The sequence below is a fragment of the Miniopterus schreibersii genome (assembly GCF_964146895.1).
Source record: "Miniopterus schreibersii genome assembly, chromosome: 4".
Classification (NCBI taxonomy): Eukaryota; Metazoa; Chordata; class Mammalia; order Chiroptera; family Miniopteridae; genus Miniopterus; species Miniopterus schreibersii.
The window spans coordinates 89,656,428-89,672,897 of NC_138105.1; the positions used below are offsets into that span (position 1 = coordinate 89,656,428).

At 43.3% G+C, this 16,470-nt stretch overlaps 1 long non-coding RNA gene across 2 annotated transcripts in view; it reads left to right on the forward strand.

The window, feature by feature from the left end:
* LOC308555540 overlaps positions 1-5,150 on the forward strand; it is a 54,180-nt gene extending 49,030 nt beyond the window's left edge. The window contains exons 4-5 of one of the 2 annotated variants that reach the window (XR_013998557.1): positions 237-458; positions 3,327-5,150. This is a non-coding gene — a long non-coding RNA (uncharacterized lncRNA). Of the gene's footprint in view, positions 1-236; positions 777-3,326 lie in introns of those variants that run through there. The other variant, XR_013998556.1, reaches the window with a different exon arrangement.
* The last annotated feature ends 11,320 nt before the right edge of the window (positions 5,151-16,470 follow it).

The following is a 16,470-nucleotide window of genomic DNA, read 5'->3' on the forward strand; positions in this document are numbered from 1 at the left end:
ATTTTTTAAAAATACAAGCACTGTCATAAACCAAAAAATATTAAGATGTTAACTAGACATCCTTATTTTATCGGGGAGGGGGGATGTAATTTGAAATGTATAACAGGAATATGCTCTTAGCTCCATAATGCTTTAAGGATATCCCTGATCATGTTTCATTAAAAGAAAAGTACAAGAATTGGCAAATAATTGTGATATTAAAATTTATACAATCTCTTTTACTGTTTTTTTTTCAGTCTTGGGGGGCATAACGTTTCCTGACTCATTACTGACCAAATCAACAACATCTCCTGCATCTTTTCCTGACCAAACACTTCTTGCAGAATTACGTGAGCACAGAGAGAGGATGGCTGTACCAGCTGGCTCAGAGGTGAAGACTTGGCATGGGCTTTAGAGAACACGGGACTCAGGCTGACCAAGGATAAGTCAACCGGGCGATGAGAGCACAGAGAATTGTGGTAATTTTAGACACTATGCATTTAGCATGTTTATAATCACGGTGGTTTAAAGTTTTTTCTCCAGCCCTAGCCGGTGTGGCTCAGTGGTTAGAGCGTCGGCCCGTGGAACGAAGGGTTCTGGGTTCGATTCCGACTAAGGGCGTGTAGCTCCGTGGCAGGCTCGATCCCTGGCCCTGGCTGGGGCCTGTGCAGGAGGCAACCAATGGATGTGTCTCTCTCACATCAATGTTTCTCTCTCTCTCTTTCTCTCTCCTCCCTCTTTCCCCCTTCCACTGTCACTGAAAAGCAATGGGAAAAAAATATCCTCGAGTGAGAATTAAAAAATAAAAATAAAAATAAAAATAAATAAATAAATAAAAATCCTTCTCCAAGCTAGCAGCAATCCCAGAAGATGTTCGGTGTTCAGAGCAGAGCAGTTTTCCTGGCAAATGTGATAGTAAAGAAACGTGTGGTAGCGAATGGGGGCCGCTGGTGAGAGAACAGTGGAGACCGTGAGGCTTGTGGCTCCCCTGGGGCAGGGAGGAGACTCCCACGTAGGCTCAGGGAGCCCGGCAGACGTGAAGACTGGGGGTCTCTGCGGGGACAGAGAGCGAAGCAAGGACAATAAGGTGCTGGGGGCCGAGTCCCATGGAGCCGTGTCCCGGGAGGAAACACTGTGATGTGTTTCTCAGGCGGGGCTTTTCTCGGTCCTGAAGCGTCCAGGACGTGTCCCTGGGGAAAGGGGGCTAAGTGGACTCCATGAGACCGTTGTTGAAGTAAAAGCAGATCCCGGATGAGCCAGTCATACGAACAGTGAAATATCTCAGAATGATGACAGTCTGGGTGGAGGTGGAAGCTGCATCCGTTTCCGAGTGAAAAAGGCCGAAGCCTGACAGGAGAGCAGCTGACTTGAGACCTGCTGTCGTTTCTCCCTGCAGCTGGCACCTGACCTCCGCGGGCCTCGCTCCCTGAGGCGGCCATTCCTGCTGTCTAACGCTTCTGACTCTCTGCCCTGCAGGCACATAACAGGATTGTACCTCCTGACACTCTTGAAAACCAAGATAGTGGATTTTGGATGCACTCAAACTTTTATTATTTCTATTCATTCTGATCACGGTACCAGCAGGTACTCTCCACCGCGTGCGTGCTTAGGAGGCCCGCGCCGAGCCAAGCGATTCAATGCGCCGTTTAAGACGGCCAGCTCTCACTGCCTCTGACACGGGAGAACATGAGGGGGCAGTGTTTATAACTCGAAAGGCAATCTGACAACAAAGAACGTTGGGAATAAAGAGGTGTGACAGTGCATTTTATGTGTCACCATGACCGAGCGGCGGGCTCAGATATAACCCCGTTTCTGGGGGGGTGTGTGAAGATGCCTCCGTGCGGGATTAGCATCTGCATCCGTAGGCCGGGCGAGTGTGGAGCTGACTGAGGCAGCCTGCCCTCCCCAGACGGGGGGCGGGGGCACCACCCGGTCCCGCACGGCCTGGACCTGGACGGGGCGGGGAGGGGGATGAGGTGGAATTCGAGCTCTCTCCGCTCGCTGTCCTTGAGCTGGGACGCTGCTTTGCTCTCGCACGCCGACTGAAGCTGACACTGTTTGTTCTCTTGGTTCTCACGCCCTCGAACCCAGACGGGAACTGGCACCATCAGCCCCGCGGGCCTCCAGCTGGCCCGCTGCAGACAGTGGGACTTCTCAGCCTCCGCTGTCCCGTGCGCCGGTTCCTAATTATAAATCTCTTTATATCTTACCGCTTCTATTTCTGTAGACAACCTTGACTCAAACAAGGGGGTAACAAAATGTGGGGAGCTTTTCTGGCCCCAACCCAGGCGGCTACCCTTTCCTGTTCTATTTTTTTTTCTACCTTTATGCAAATTCTGGGAACATCATCATTTCTCCTACAGAGTTTCCAGTATATCTATCGTGGACACTCAGTGGACACTCACCAAGTAAGACTGTAATTTAATAAGAATGCTCGAGATTCAATTTTTTTCCAGCTTTAATGTAGCACAGCCTGTAGGTTTCTGGGAAGTTTCTCAGAGTACACAGGGGTCTCACACGGCGGATTCATCTACACACTTACCTAAAAACGAGAATTCGCACTAAATAAAATAAGCATATTTTTGGCAATTTAATACTAAAAGACCCATTGAGATGTCCTTATAAATAACTCCAAGTCAAGCACATTAGAACTAAGAATGCATTTACATCTACCTTTCTATTATAGAAAAATAAAATAAAAATGCAATATTGATAAAACATATAGTTTCCTTAATAACGCACTTACATACCAATCACTCACACATTGACACACATTGGCACTCACTAGTATGTCTGAACAACATTATTTGCAACCAAGTAAACATGTTTATAGCCCGTTAAATATATTTTCATTAAATACTTAAATTAAGCACTATTATTATGCACTACATTTTACTGACATAAGCATTAAATAAAAGTGGGATTTAAACAAAATATATCAAAGCACAAAAGCAAGATGAGTGCCTTTTCAAAGCTGTTTCCTAGTCTTGTGCATCAAAAATAGAAATAAAACAGAAATGACGAAACTTATTTTGATGTTTACTAGGACAACACACTCAGTGTGTGTTTATGGAGTTTCTGAGCCAGGTCATGTTCAGTAGAAATAAACTGCCTGTCGCTGGGTTTCACCTCTGGAACACAGGAACGCCTCATCTGATTGCACTTGACTTTATTGCGCTTGGCAGACAATGTGTTGTGTTTTTTTACAAATCCAAGGTTAGTGGCAATCCTGAGTGGAGCGAGTCTATTGGCACCATTTTCCAGCATTTCCTCACTTCCTGTCTCTGTGTCGCATTTTGGTGATGCTCACAGTATTCAAACTCTTCCATTATTATTCTATTCCTTAGGGTGATCTGTGATCATTGATCTTCAGTGTTACCATTAGAACTGCTTTGGGGCATCATGAACCAACCCCATATGCGTACAATGAGGCTGCTGTTGTTTTCATGCCTGATAACACAACATTCATTCTTCAGCCCACGGATCAAGGACCAATGTTGAGTTTTAAGTCTTATATAAGGAACAGATTTTGTAAGGTGAAATCGCTGCCACAGGGAGTACGCCTGCGATGGGTCTGGCCCAAGCGAACTGAAAACCTTCTGGAAAAGATTCACCATTCTAGATGCCGGTACGAACATTCGTGACTCAGGGGAAGAGACCAAAATATCCACACGGACAGGAGTTCAGAGGAAGGTGGTTCCCACGGCCCGAGGACCTGGAGGGTGGCATCCTTCGGGCCAGCGGCTGCAGATGCAGCGGCGAGAGCACTGGCGTCAGAGGCACAGCCTGAGGGGGCGAGGGCATCGCTGCCACCTCAGCACAGAGCTTCAAGGAGGGCGAGCGGCTTCTTGTGCGTGAGCGAAGGGAGTGCTTTCTGAAGACGGACGGCGCCTCCTGAGGACTCCCTGCGGCGCTGGAAGGACAGCAGGGGCTTCGGAAGGTCACACGCCCGAGATAACAGAGCGGCTCAGGGTTCGGGAGGCCTGGCTCCAGCCTGCAGGAAGCTCTCTGGTGGGCAAATGCTGACCAACAGCAGCCCGGGCCACAGAGAAATGGCCAGTGACGGGAGGAGTGGGCTCACGCGGCAGATGTCTTCGCGGCCTTGTTTTAAGACATCACCCCAGCCGCCCAGACGTGAGCAGCCACCGCCCTCACCAGCCAGCAGCCATCAACGTCGAGGCAAAGCCCTCCGCCAGCGAAAAGATTATGACTTGCTGACGACTCGGATGACTATCAGCATTTTTTAACAATAGAGCATCTTTTAATTAAGGTGTGTGCATCATTACTGCACACTTAACAGGCTACAGTATAGTGTAAACATAGCTTTTATATTTACTGGGAAACCAAAATACCTGTGTGACTCACTTAACTGAGACACTCTCCTTATTGCAGTGGTTGGGCCTGAACCCCCAAGGTCTCAGAGGTGTGCCTGTAATACTTCTATTCTATTAGAAGCTAGAATGAAGGCACCGCTCTTGAGCAGTAAGGAGCTGTGGGCTAACGCGACACCACCTTTCTCCGTTCACACATCTTAAGGGACTGTGTTTCCAAGACCTTCGAATGTAACTGATGGATGTGATATGACAAATGACAAGTCATTTTTAATGGGCTGGTTTGGACACCTTGGGAATTGCATTTTTCTTTTGCCATACTCATTTTCCGTCTTGAAAATGCTTTTTGACATTCAGATTCTGCTACCCAGCACACTGTGGGTGTTGGAGGTACATAATTAAATTGATCTCAATGATTTTTTTTTTGCATAAAAAGCTAATATGAAGCTCCATAAATCTCCCTCAGATGTGCAAATACATGAAGAGCACTTGAGGACAGAAGCATAATTGAATCACAACCTTAAATTGTACAATGTAGTGTGGTTCTTACCTGGTCACGTAGGTCTCCCTGAGTGAGTGTCACTGGAATAGTTTGCAAGCTTGATCCAACAGCAGAGGCTGCAGAAAGGGAAAAAAAATCCTGTATCTAACTTGTAGTTTTTCAACCTACTTTATTCTCATTTGAAATGTTACCACCTGAGATTTTCTCTATCCATTGTAAAATAAGTTATTAAAATATCATTTTTTTATGAATATCTGTATGTGTTTATACCTACGTGCACGAACGGCAATACAATGTATTGGAAAGGATGGAAACAATAAACTAAAGTCTGTTCATCCACATGCCCACTCAAGCAATATTTATTAAATACTTATTGTGAGTCAACTAAGTGCTGTGGAAGGAACTCTTTAAACATCAGTTTACATTCCAACCGAGTTATGAAGTAGTGAAAGAAGTAGTATTTGAGCAAAAGGCAAACAGTCAACGGCAGACCCGATCTTCTACATTTGTTACAGACATAAATCTCTCTTGACAAATTCTAGCCTGCAAAAAACGAAGACTCATTCCTTCCTGATGCTACAGTAACAGGGTCCTATTCGGTGCCAAGGCATGGGGCCAGGGCGGCACCCCTTCTCCAGCACCGGCTCTCAGAGCTGACAGGGAAACGCCACGGTCCCTGCCTGCCTGGCCCTGTGAGTTCCAGCGGTGCTCTCTGTGGCTCCTGAGCTATGCCGGGGGGACAGACATAGGCTTGTAGTCCCATTTGCCTGATCTGCCTGGTGCCTTGCCTCCAGGGTGCTGTAGCTGGGAAGCACCACTCCCTTGTCCTTTCCAGGCCTACACGTGCTTCTATGTTTCTCTATACCCCCAGCCTGGGGGCATTTACTTGTAGTCTCAATGAAATCTCTCTGTTCTCATGTTTCATTAAACCACCTTGTGTATGCCTAGCACTTTGCTTTCTTGAAGCAAAATCTAGGAACCAAAGTATATTCATGGCTTCCTGCCCTGCTACAAACTCTCCTGAGGCGCAGGAGGGCAGAATTTGCCACGTGTTTGAAGGGGAAGGAGTATAAAAGTAAAATGAAGGGGAAGAAATAAAACATAAGATTTCAAAATATTTTCCAAGCAAATATGGAATGAGGGGTCTAGAATAGGTGATTCAAACATGAAATGAAACAGATAACCCATTGATAACTGGAATAAAACTGAGCCTTTAAGTCAGGCCTCCAGAAACGAAATGCTCACTGCCTCTGTACCTCTCCTCTCCTCGTTGGGAACCTGTCTGCAACGTGCTCACTGCATCCTTGCGATGTTTTCCCTTGAGACAAATGCACTGTTTTGCTTTTCTTGTTGTTTCCCCTTTAAAAAAACCACTTCAGTATCTGGCCACTGCTTATTTGCTAACCAAATTATTGAATACAAAAAAAAGGAACATTTTAACCACAGCATTTCAAATACATGAAGATCAGAAGAAACACTAGCATAGTGGTTAAGAGAGAAATCAAAAGGCAGGTGGTAAAGCTCCACAGTGACAGGGCCGAGCCTTTTCCATTGAATCTCTGGAATCACTTGTCAAGTCCAGTACATACCACATCTATGGGCTTGTTGAAATGTTCAAGAAATGCATAGCATATATGCTATCATTATATATTCTTTCAGAACACTCGTCAGCACTGCTTTTGAAATTATATATAGCCCACTGCCTATCGGGCCATGCTGACAGGTCTTCTCAACAACAAATGGCTTGCCACTTAGAAATGTAAGATAGAAATACGCATATATATTGAAAAGTTGGTGCAAGAGGCCAAGAACCAGCAGGAAGTCGACATTAAATCATAGGCCGCATTCCCTACAGAAGAGCTTCTGAGGCCAAGGGGAGCACGCAGGCAGCTTATGAGGGAGTGCTCTTGGGATCACCTCCTGCGGCAAAGACGGGGAGGGGCTAGATCGAGAACCTGCCTTCTCAGCAATGGCCCTGCCCAGCCCATGGAGCTCGGAGGCTGCGGTGGTCCTACATGTGGCCCAGGTCCTGAGGAGGGGCTAGCTCGGTATTTGTATACATGTTATTGAATGTTGCCTGCCCCCCTCCCAAAAAGATCTGTGCTCCGTGACAAAACTCTTCAGCTGAGGGAATGTGGAAAAGGACTCCCAGCGCTCCCTGCAGGTAAAGAGGCAAGTCCTTCCTTCTTAAAAAACAGACTTACAGAAAGATGCACGCCACAGCATCCACTACACAGAGTATGTAAGGAAAAAATGGAAAACAATGGTGTGCATTTAAGCAGAGAAATCAGTGAAACAGCCTTGAGAACCCAAATATATTTTTCCAGCAAAAAATGGGAAATTGTTATAATACAGAGAAGATATTACAAATCAGTGAGGAAAATATTGACTATTCCACACTTGGCTTAATAACAATTGCATTATAACTGAGACAAGGAAATAGATCCCATTCACAAAAATTTATTCCAGCTAATTAAAAATTTAAATAGAAAAACCCTTCAGAACTATCAGAAGAGAATGTATTAAATGTTTTTATTCTCAAGAAGAAATAATTTCCTAGATAAAACCCTAGATCATATACTATTAAGGAAAAACAAAATTAAAAAAAATTAAAATAAAAAATGCGCATGACAAAATATACTGTAAACAAAGTAACAGACTGGGAGAAGGCACTGGATGAACTTGTAAGAGCAGGGTGTTATACATACATATTCATATATACCATAAATTAATATGAAAAAGATGAATGACTAAGTAATAAAGTGGATAAGGGCTGTAAATAAGTAATTCAACTATGAAGAAATCCAAATGGACCATTAAACAATTTTTTAAATGCTATAGCAATAGTAAAGATATGCAAATTAAAGCAATAATGGGATATTATTTCAAACATAGATTAGCAAAAAATAAAATGAATCTGACAATATCAAGATTTAGTAAAAGGGAAGCAAGAATTTCCATATAAAAGTGCTGATGAATTTATGTATTGGTGAAGCCACTTTGGAAAACAATTTTGCAATATCTAATAAAACTGAAAATGCACAAACATAAAATCCTTCAAGGGTATTCCTACATGTATAATAAGAGACATAGAAAAGAATGTGCACTAGAACATTATTTTTAATCTAAAGAATCAGAAACAATCCAACCCAAATGTTTATTCACAACTTAAATATAAAATTGAATTGTGGTACATACAGCAAGACTAGAAAGCAATATTAGTGAAAGAAAGCAAATGACAGGTTGATATAGTATAATAACATTTTTGTAAATTAAGAACATAAATTCTCTACTGTACATACACACATAAAAATACAAAACCTTTAAAGGCATATAACATATTTAAGATCTTAGCTTACTCTCTTAATTGAATAAAAATGAATATAGAAGAAAACAAACAGAACTTCAGCTTGATGTGGAATTTTCTATATCTAAACCATTTCACTGAAAGAGAAAATAACATGGTTATGTTTATAATCCTTGTGCTAGGTAACACAATGCAGGGTAACTGCTACCTATTCATTTCGGTACTTGGAAAAACTCTTTAAAATAAAAGAACTACTGTCAAGATGTCAGTTCTTCCTAAATTGATCTATAGATTCAATGCAATTCCAATAAAAATCAACCCACATTATTTATGGTTATTGACAAACTGATTCTAAAGTTTATAGGGAGAGTCAAAAGATCCATAACATACAATACTGAAGAAGAAGACCAAAGTTGGAAGACTGATGATACCTGACTTCACAACTTGCTATAAAACTAATCAAGACAGTGTGCTATTGGTGAAAGAATAGACAAACAGGTCGATGGAACAGAATTGAACCCAGAATAGACTCCCATAAATAAAATCAACTGATCTTTGACAAAGGAGCAAAGGCAATACAATGGAGCAAAGAGAGTCTCTTCAACAAATGGTGCTGGAACAACTTGTTATCGCTGGGGAGAGGTCCTCATTCCCGCGGTTGCTGGTGGGAGTGGGCTTTTGTGATATCTTGAGAAAAAGAATTTTTTGAGACTCACATGGGAGGGTGATATATTGTAGAAAGCTTTATTTCTGTGGAACTACAGCCCTGAGTTCCCAAAGCCACATTTCCCTTCGTCCCGAGGAGGAAGGAGTCCCATTTTGCTTTCAGCAGAGCTTAGATCAAAGCCAGTGTCTAGAGTTTCCGTCCCATGTTGGAACACAGTCTAATCCAGCATCAACCTAGCTTAGTTTGTGTTCCAGCTGCAGTCCATCAGTCCACTGTGTGTGGGCTCCACATGGCCACATGGCCATGGAGGGAACACTGGCAGGAACAAAACCAAAGGAACCAGAGAGCCAAGAGAGAGCACAAACTCCTTTGTCTGTGGGATTATGTATTCCCGAATTTTCATGGGCTTGCTACAGTCCTGCCTACTCTAGCCAGTCCATGGTTCCTCAAGCTTGACTAACAGGCACTTTCCCTGCATCATCCTAACTCACTGTGCAGTGCCCATCTTCCACTTTGTTGGACCTCTTCCCCCAGTGATTTGCAGAGAATGGGGAGGGTGAAATTGCAGCTTCCTGGTGAAGCTGCCCAAATGACCATGCTTATAATGTCTGGCCTTCCCTCTGCTCCTTTTCTATTATTAATAACTAGCTAATTACAACAGTGTCAAACTGAACACTCACGTGCATGCAAAAGATGTGAAACAACAGAAACTCTTATTCATTGCTGGTGGGAATGCACAATGGTACAGCCACTTTGGAAAACAGTTTGGTGGTTTCTTACACAATTAAACCTATTCTTACCATATGATCCAACAACTGGTATTTACCCAAAGGAGATTAAAAACTTATTTCTACACAAAAACCTGCACATGGGTGTTTGCAGCAGTTTTATTCATAATTGCCAAAACTTGGAAACAACCAAGATGTCCTTCAGTAGTGAATACATAAATGTACTGTAGCACATCCCAATAATAAGAGTATTATTCAATGTTAAAAAGAAAGGGGCTATCAAGACATGGAGGAAACCTATATGCATATTTCTAAGTGAAAGAAGCCAATCTGAAAGGCTACATACTATATGATTCCTACTATAAGACATTCTGGAAAAGGCAAAGCTATATAAACAGTAGAAAGATCAGTGATGTCCAAGGGTTGGAACAGGGGAGGGTTGAACAAACAGATGGAGCACAGAGAATTTTTAGGGCAGTGAAACTACTCTGTATGACACTATAGTAGTACATATATGACATTCTACATTTGTCCAAACCCATAAAATGTACAACACCAAGAGTGAACTCTAATGTAAACTACAAACTCTGGGTGATAATGATGTATCCATGTAAGGTCCTCAATAGTAACAAATGTATTATTACTTTTGGGAGCAGCTGATATTGGGGAGACTATGTATGTGGGAAATCTCTGTACTTTTCTCTCAATTTTGCTGTGAACCTAAAAATTCTCCTAAAAACAAAAAAAAGAGGTAATTTTGGTAATTTTTAAACACATGAATAAAACAATATTTTCCTTTTACCTTAAAAATGAGACAATATGTGACATTTCACTAATTTAGTTTCAAAGTATAAATTGGCTGGAGCTTCACACTAACTGCCCATTTTCTGTAAAACATGATCTCCAGTTCAGTGTCTGATTGTTCTAGAATCTTCTGGTTTGACCTCTCCTCTCACAGTTAATGTCTTTTCCGTTTTGTGGTCTTCCATTTTATCTGGGTTTTAGTTCACACATGACTGCAGATAAAGTAACCAACAGATAATATGAAGAGTTGGTCTAAATAATCGAGTGGCCCCTGGAAATCACCACTAACTCTTGCATTTACTAATATTTATTTATATCCCATCTTCTTTGTAAAAAGTTTTGAGGAGCCGCACAGGAAAAGACAAGTGCAAAGTATAGAATAAAAACAGAAAAGCAGGTGCAGGACTAAGAAAAGACAACCACAAACAAAATCAGCTATAATTCAGTTCTGCCTTTGAATTTCTAGCCAGGAAAATCAAAGGAGAAAACACAAGCAGTTACAAAGTTTGTAGAAAGAAAGCTATGTCCATTGCTTATCAAAACAGAGATTTTTTTATCATGTAATTTTATAAGAAATTTTATTGGGACTCAGTATAATGGATATTAACTAATGGAATCGGCATAATTTCTGTTCACTCATTCATGTAGAAAATTTAAAAATAAATCTGTTGTTAAATTAGAGATGAAACCCAGGAAGGGTAATTCTGAGAGGAACTACACTAATGCGGCTCAGCTATTTAGGCCTCAGATGGCCCATGTGCTTTAACTGAATGTCAAACGAATTTATCAGTCCTCGTATGTACTGTGGCTGGATTACCCGCGTTCAATGACAATGAATTTAGCAGATTATCTTAAATATATTAAAAGTAAGAAAAAAACATTGAGAAAAGATCTCATGAGGTTTTGGCACATATCTGCAGTTTGCCTGGCTAAAAGCCGGTGTGCCAGCGACAGCAGAAATGCAGCCTGCACTCCACTCCCCAAGCCTTCAGCCGGAGTCAGGGGTAAGGTGTAATCAACCTGCCTAGGGGTTCCCTGCCTGTGCAGACCTCTTAGCTGGTCCATTTTTCATTCATTCCCAACCCTCATCTCCTTGGCCCCTACGTTACAAAGGATGAAAAACCTAAAGAGAAGATTCCTTGCTATTGAAATCAGCCCGATTTCCTAGCTTTCCGTAGCTAGTGTCAAAAGCTTTTTGTAGGATTCACCTGAACATTTGTCTGTATACATTCATTCCCTAATTCAGAAAGCAAGCAGCATCTTGCAACTCTGAAACGCTCCCCTGAGAGGAGATAGCTATGCGACTCAGTTCTTTCCCTTGCAGACAGGACGGCTGCAACTGAGGTGGCCTTGCTGCAACCCCAAAGGAAGGCAAGGCGAAGTGCAGCCCTGTCGGCGCTGTGGTTGCTTAGCTGCAGGATCCTTTTCTGTACCGTAAGAAAAATAAGCCATTTTGCTAATGCCACTGGCGAGCCGGGTTTTCTAGCTGGGCATCGAGCATTCCTTGCTGATCGAGGGGCACAATAACCAATCAGGCGGTGGCAGCAGCAACGGGCTCCCAGCAAGTCCGCAGAGCTTTGCAGCTCTTTTCATTTGGGCATCTCAGGTACTCGACTCCTGGCATGCTCTCTCTCTCCGGAGCCTGTTAAAGGTCTATTTTAAAGTAATTGTTTCTTTGATGGTCAGGTTTTGTTAATGAGTTTTTCCCTAATTTTTTAGGGGGGCGGCGTTTGTTATTTTGTGCAACATCATTAGTCACTGATGAGTCATTAGCTCCAAATACGCATCAAATACCTATTAGCCTCTTCTCCGAAGATCCCTCCACCACCATTTATTTTTTTCTCTCAGGTTAAATCACTGCTATATAAATAGCAATCCTCTGATATTTTATCCTAAGAGGTAACATTAAGTCATGCACTGTGATAACATGAAGGATGCCATTATTCTCATGAAGGCCTCTGCCCTTTCCATGGCAGTTTCAAATGTTTATTTTTATCATTTGCTTTGAGAATATCCCTTTACATGGCAGTAGGTTTGGGATTTACGTCTTATGCAAGTCCAACAGAATTCATGTTAACAGACTTCCATTCTGCTTGCTCTCCTACGGCATTTCCCCAGAGCTCATCCCTGGGCTTGAACCCAAAATACGGTCCTCTCCCCCGTACTCCAAGCACCTGATAAACAAGCAGGCAGACTTGGGTGTGGGAGGCACTGCCAGGAGACGATGCTCAGTGGTCCCCTAGTGGCCCGAAAGAGTACATGCAGGCTGCCAAAATGCCTCCTCCTCGTGGAGGACAGACATTCATTAAGAAGCGAGATAAAGTAGGTGCAATGCCCGTTCCTTTCTAAAAGCCCAGGACATACACTCAGGGTTCAGCCTTGCCGAGGTTTGCTCCCCAGTCGGTCATGCAGTGCATCCAAGTGTCACACTGTGTCTTCATAACCTGAAGTTTTGCTTTTAAGCTCGGGATACAGTCTTTTGAATTAAATGGCTCCTTTTAGGATCTAGTGACACTAACCCACTTATCTGAAGCAAAAAGATGAGGAATTTATAAGAAGGAAACTGCTTTTGGGAGGAGTTAAAGGGCAGAAATGAGACCTAGATTATGAAGGAATGGAATCAGGGAGGCTGCCTAAAATATAGGCAGCTGTTAGCTCAGTTGTTTTTTGTTTTTTTTTTTGGGGGGGGGGGGGTGGTTAGTGAAGTGTCTCTGCTTCATTCTGTACAATTGCTGCATTTCTGTTTTTTTCCCTCCCTCCACAGCTATTTCTCATCTTGCATGAACTTGGCCAAACAGGTCCTCCCCAGTACTGGGAGCCTTAGTAAATAACAGAGACCAAAATCTAATTTTTTCACTCCATTTCTAAGTGCTGGAGAGAAAAGATTAGATTTGGCCAAAAATGATGATGACAATAATGATTATGTGATGCTTGGAAATTGGAAAGCCACATACAAAGAATGAAACTAGACTATAGTTTGTCCCCATGTACAAAAATTAATTCAAAATGGATCAAAGACCTAAATATATAAGACCTGAAACAATAAATTACATAGAAGAAAACATAGGTACTAGACACATGGACCTTGGTCTTAGAGAAGATTTTATGAATTTGGCCCCAAAGGCAAGGGAAGTAAAGGCAAAAATAAATAAATATCAAACTAAAAAGCTTCTGCACAGCAAAAAACAAACAAACAAAAACATCAACAAAACAAAAGGCAACTAACCTAGTGAGAGAAAATATTTACAAAAACAGCTCTGACAGGGGTTAATATCCAAAATATATAAGGAACTCATATAACTCAATACCAAAAACCAAACAATCCAATGGAAAAATGGGCAGAGAAGCTGGACAGACACCTCTCCCAAGAAGACATACAAATGGCAAAAAGTTATATAAAATGATGCTCAACTTCACTAGCTCTTAGGGAAATGCAAATCAAGCCACAATGAGACACCCCCTCACACCTGTTGGAATGACTATTATCAAGAAGACAGGTAATAACAAGTGTTGGAGGGGTTGTGCAGAAAAGGGAGCCCTCATCACTGCTGGTGGGCATGGAGACTGGTACTGTCACAATGGAAAACAGCCTGGAGGGTCCTCAAAAAATTAAGAATAGAGTGACTATATGGCCCAACAACCCCTCTTCTGGGTATCTACCTGAAAAATTTGGAAACGCTTGTTCACAAAGTATATGACCCCATCACTGCAGCATTACTCCCGGTGGCCAAGACACGGAAACAATCAAGGCGTCCCTCAGCAGGCGACTGCACAGAGAAGATGTGGTATATATACAACGGAACACTCCTCATCATGGAAAAGGGGAAGCACTGCCATTTGCATCATGGAAAAGGGGAAGCACTGCCATTCTGGAAGGACCCTGAGAATATCACGCTAAGCAAAGTCAGTCAGTCAGAAAAAGCTAAGAGCCATATGACTTCACTCATACGTGGGATATAAAACTGAAACTCAGACACAGACCAGAGGGAAGGGAGGTGTCGGGTGGTGAAGGCTAAAGGGGGCCAAATATGTGGTGACAGAAGATGATCTGTCTGTGGGTGGTGGGCACACAGTGCAATACAGGTATAGAAATGGACACCTGAGATCCACATAATGTTATTAACCAATGTTACTCCAACACATTTAATTAAAAATAACTATTTCATAGGAAATCTTTCATTCTTCCTGTTTCTACTGTTTCTTCTCGGTTATATATAATCTCTTTAAATGCTCCTCAAATGACTTATGTCTTTAGAAATGACTCTTAAGATGGTGCGACACGTGTGCGATAGTTGCCGTCGCCTCTGTAGAATTTAGGTTCTGAAGGTGCAGACTGGGGCGACCTGGGCGGATAGTGAGTGGCTCTGACTTGGCAGGAGGGTGGTCAAGTGAGATATCTGCTTTCTGTTCTTACGCTTCTGATTAATCCGTACATATTTATATGCATAATTAATATATAATCATTAATATATAACATACATATAATGCTCTCCTTTATTGTGTTTAGTTTTTAATTTAAAGATTAAAATGTTAAGGTTTAAAGAGACTTCTTTCACTCCATCCTGCTCCTGCCAGACTGGATGGGAAACCGTATGTCTTGGGTTCAAACATTTTACTTTTGACCTGGGCAAGCCTAGTAACGCAGTGCCAGCAACATCCTCATTAACCATGTCACGGGGGCTTTCTCCTTACAGCATTTCCACGCGGGGACCCTTAATCAGCTATTGCCAGACACTGCCTCTTACAGGAAGCATTCCTGAAACTGGTCAGGCTTCGAAAGGTAGTGGCAGGATCCATTTACATACCTTAGCTTGAGACGATACACCTTCAACAGAAAGGGTCAGCAAAGTATTAAAGAAAAGACTAACCCAACAGGAAGATGGCCAGGAGTTCTTCTGCTGTGTTATCAGTTTTTTTTCCAATGAGTAATTAGGGGCAACTTTTGAACACACAGGAAAGGTGTGTCTGATGCAAGAAAGCGGATGAAATCAGAGAGAGAACCCGAGAGGATCCCAGTATCATCAGACTTTTTGAGCAGTGAGAGCTGTGCAGGAATCCTTCTGTGAACCACAGAAATAATAAATGCTAAGCCCATTGGAACATAATCTCAATCAGCAAGATGCCACTGCTTTCCAGATTTCCTCACAGGGCTCTGCTACTTCCTTGCCAAACCTGGCAGTGGATTTCTCCTTTCTAATCTCCCCTAATGCCTTATTCAATTATTGTCACTGCTCTCCAACCATGCACTGTCCCCTCCGACGCTCACTTCCCAGATGAGTCAGTCGGAGGAAGCCGAGTGTCCATCAGGACATGGTCTAAGAACACCAACCGCCCTGGTCACATGAAAAGACAGCAAGGGGGACCCTTACATTTTTTCTGGCAACCCCATCACCGACTGGATTACTGGCTGGATGCAAACACGGCAAAGTGCTATGCGGGGTCCAGAAGGTTGCTCTGGCTGACTGGCGGGGGAGCTGCCGGCGGGAGGGAAACCGGGAGGGCGGGGAGCAGGCATCTCGAGCACCGCAGCATGGCATCGCCTCTGCCCTGGCTCTACGTGATCTTATGGTGAGTAAGAGTTTCTTCCCGATTTTTCCCCTTTAGCCCAGAGGGAAGGGAAAGCGCACACCCACTGGGTGACTTCTCTACCCAACCATGAAAGAAGCCGGGCTGGTGCGGCATGTAGCTGGGTGGGGAAGGCAAGAACTGAACGGCCCATTTTCTCCGAGGCTGGGAGTGAGGGTCACTGACTGTCTACTCACAGGGTAGGACACGCCCTAGGGGCACTTGGGGATGAAGGAAACGCCTACTCAGAGAATATCAGTCGGATCCTGGACAACTTGCTTGAAGGCTACGACAATCGGCTGCGGCCGGGATTCGGAGGTGAGAGGCGACGACTTCTAGGAGACCCAACATCTGTCCTCTCCTGGCCCTTACTGCCATTCCAAGGTCCTGGGGCCTCAGAAGGATGGCTGGGTGGGGAAGTGCAGGGGTCTTGGAGAGAGGCCACATCCACTCTCTGCCCCTCCTCAATTAGAGAGCTGATATGAAAGTTGTTTGAACTCTCCGAGCCTCAGTTCCCTCAATAGTGTGAGTGTATGAACAGTGCTTGCCTCGTAGAGTGGTGTGAGTGCTGAATGAGATCCTCCAGG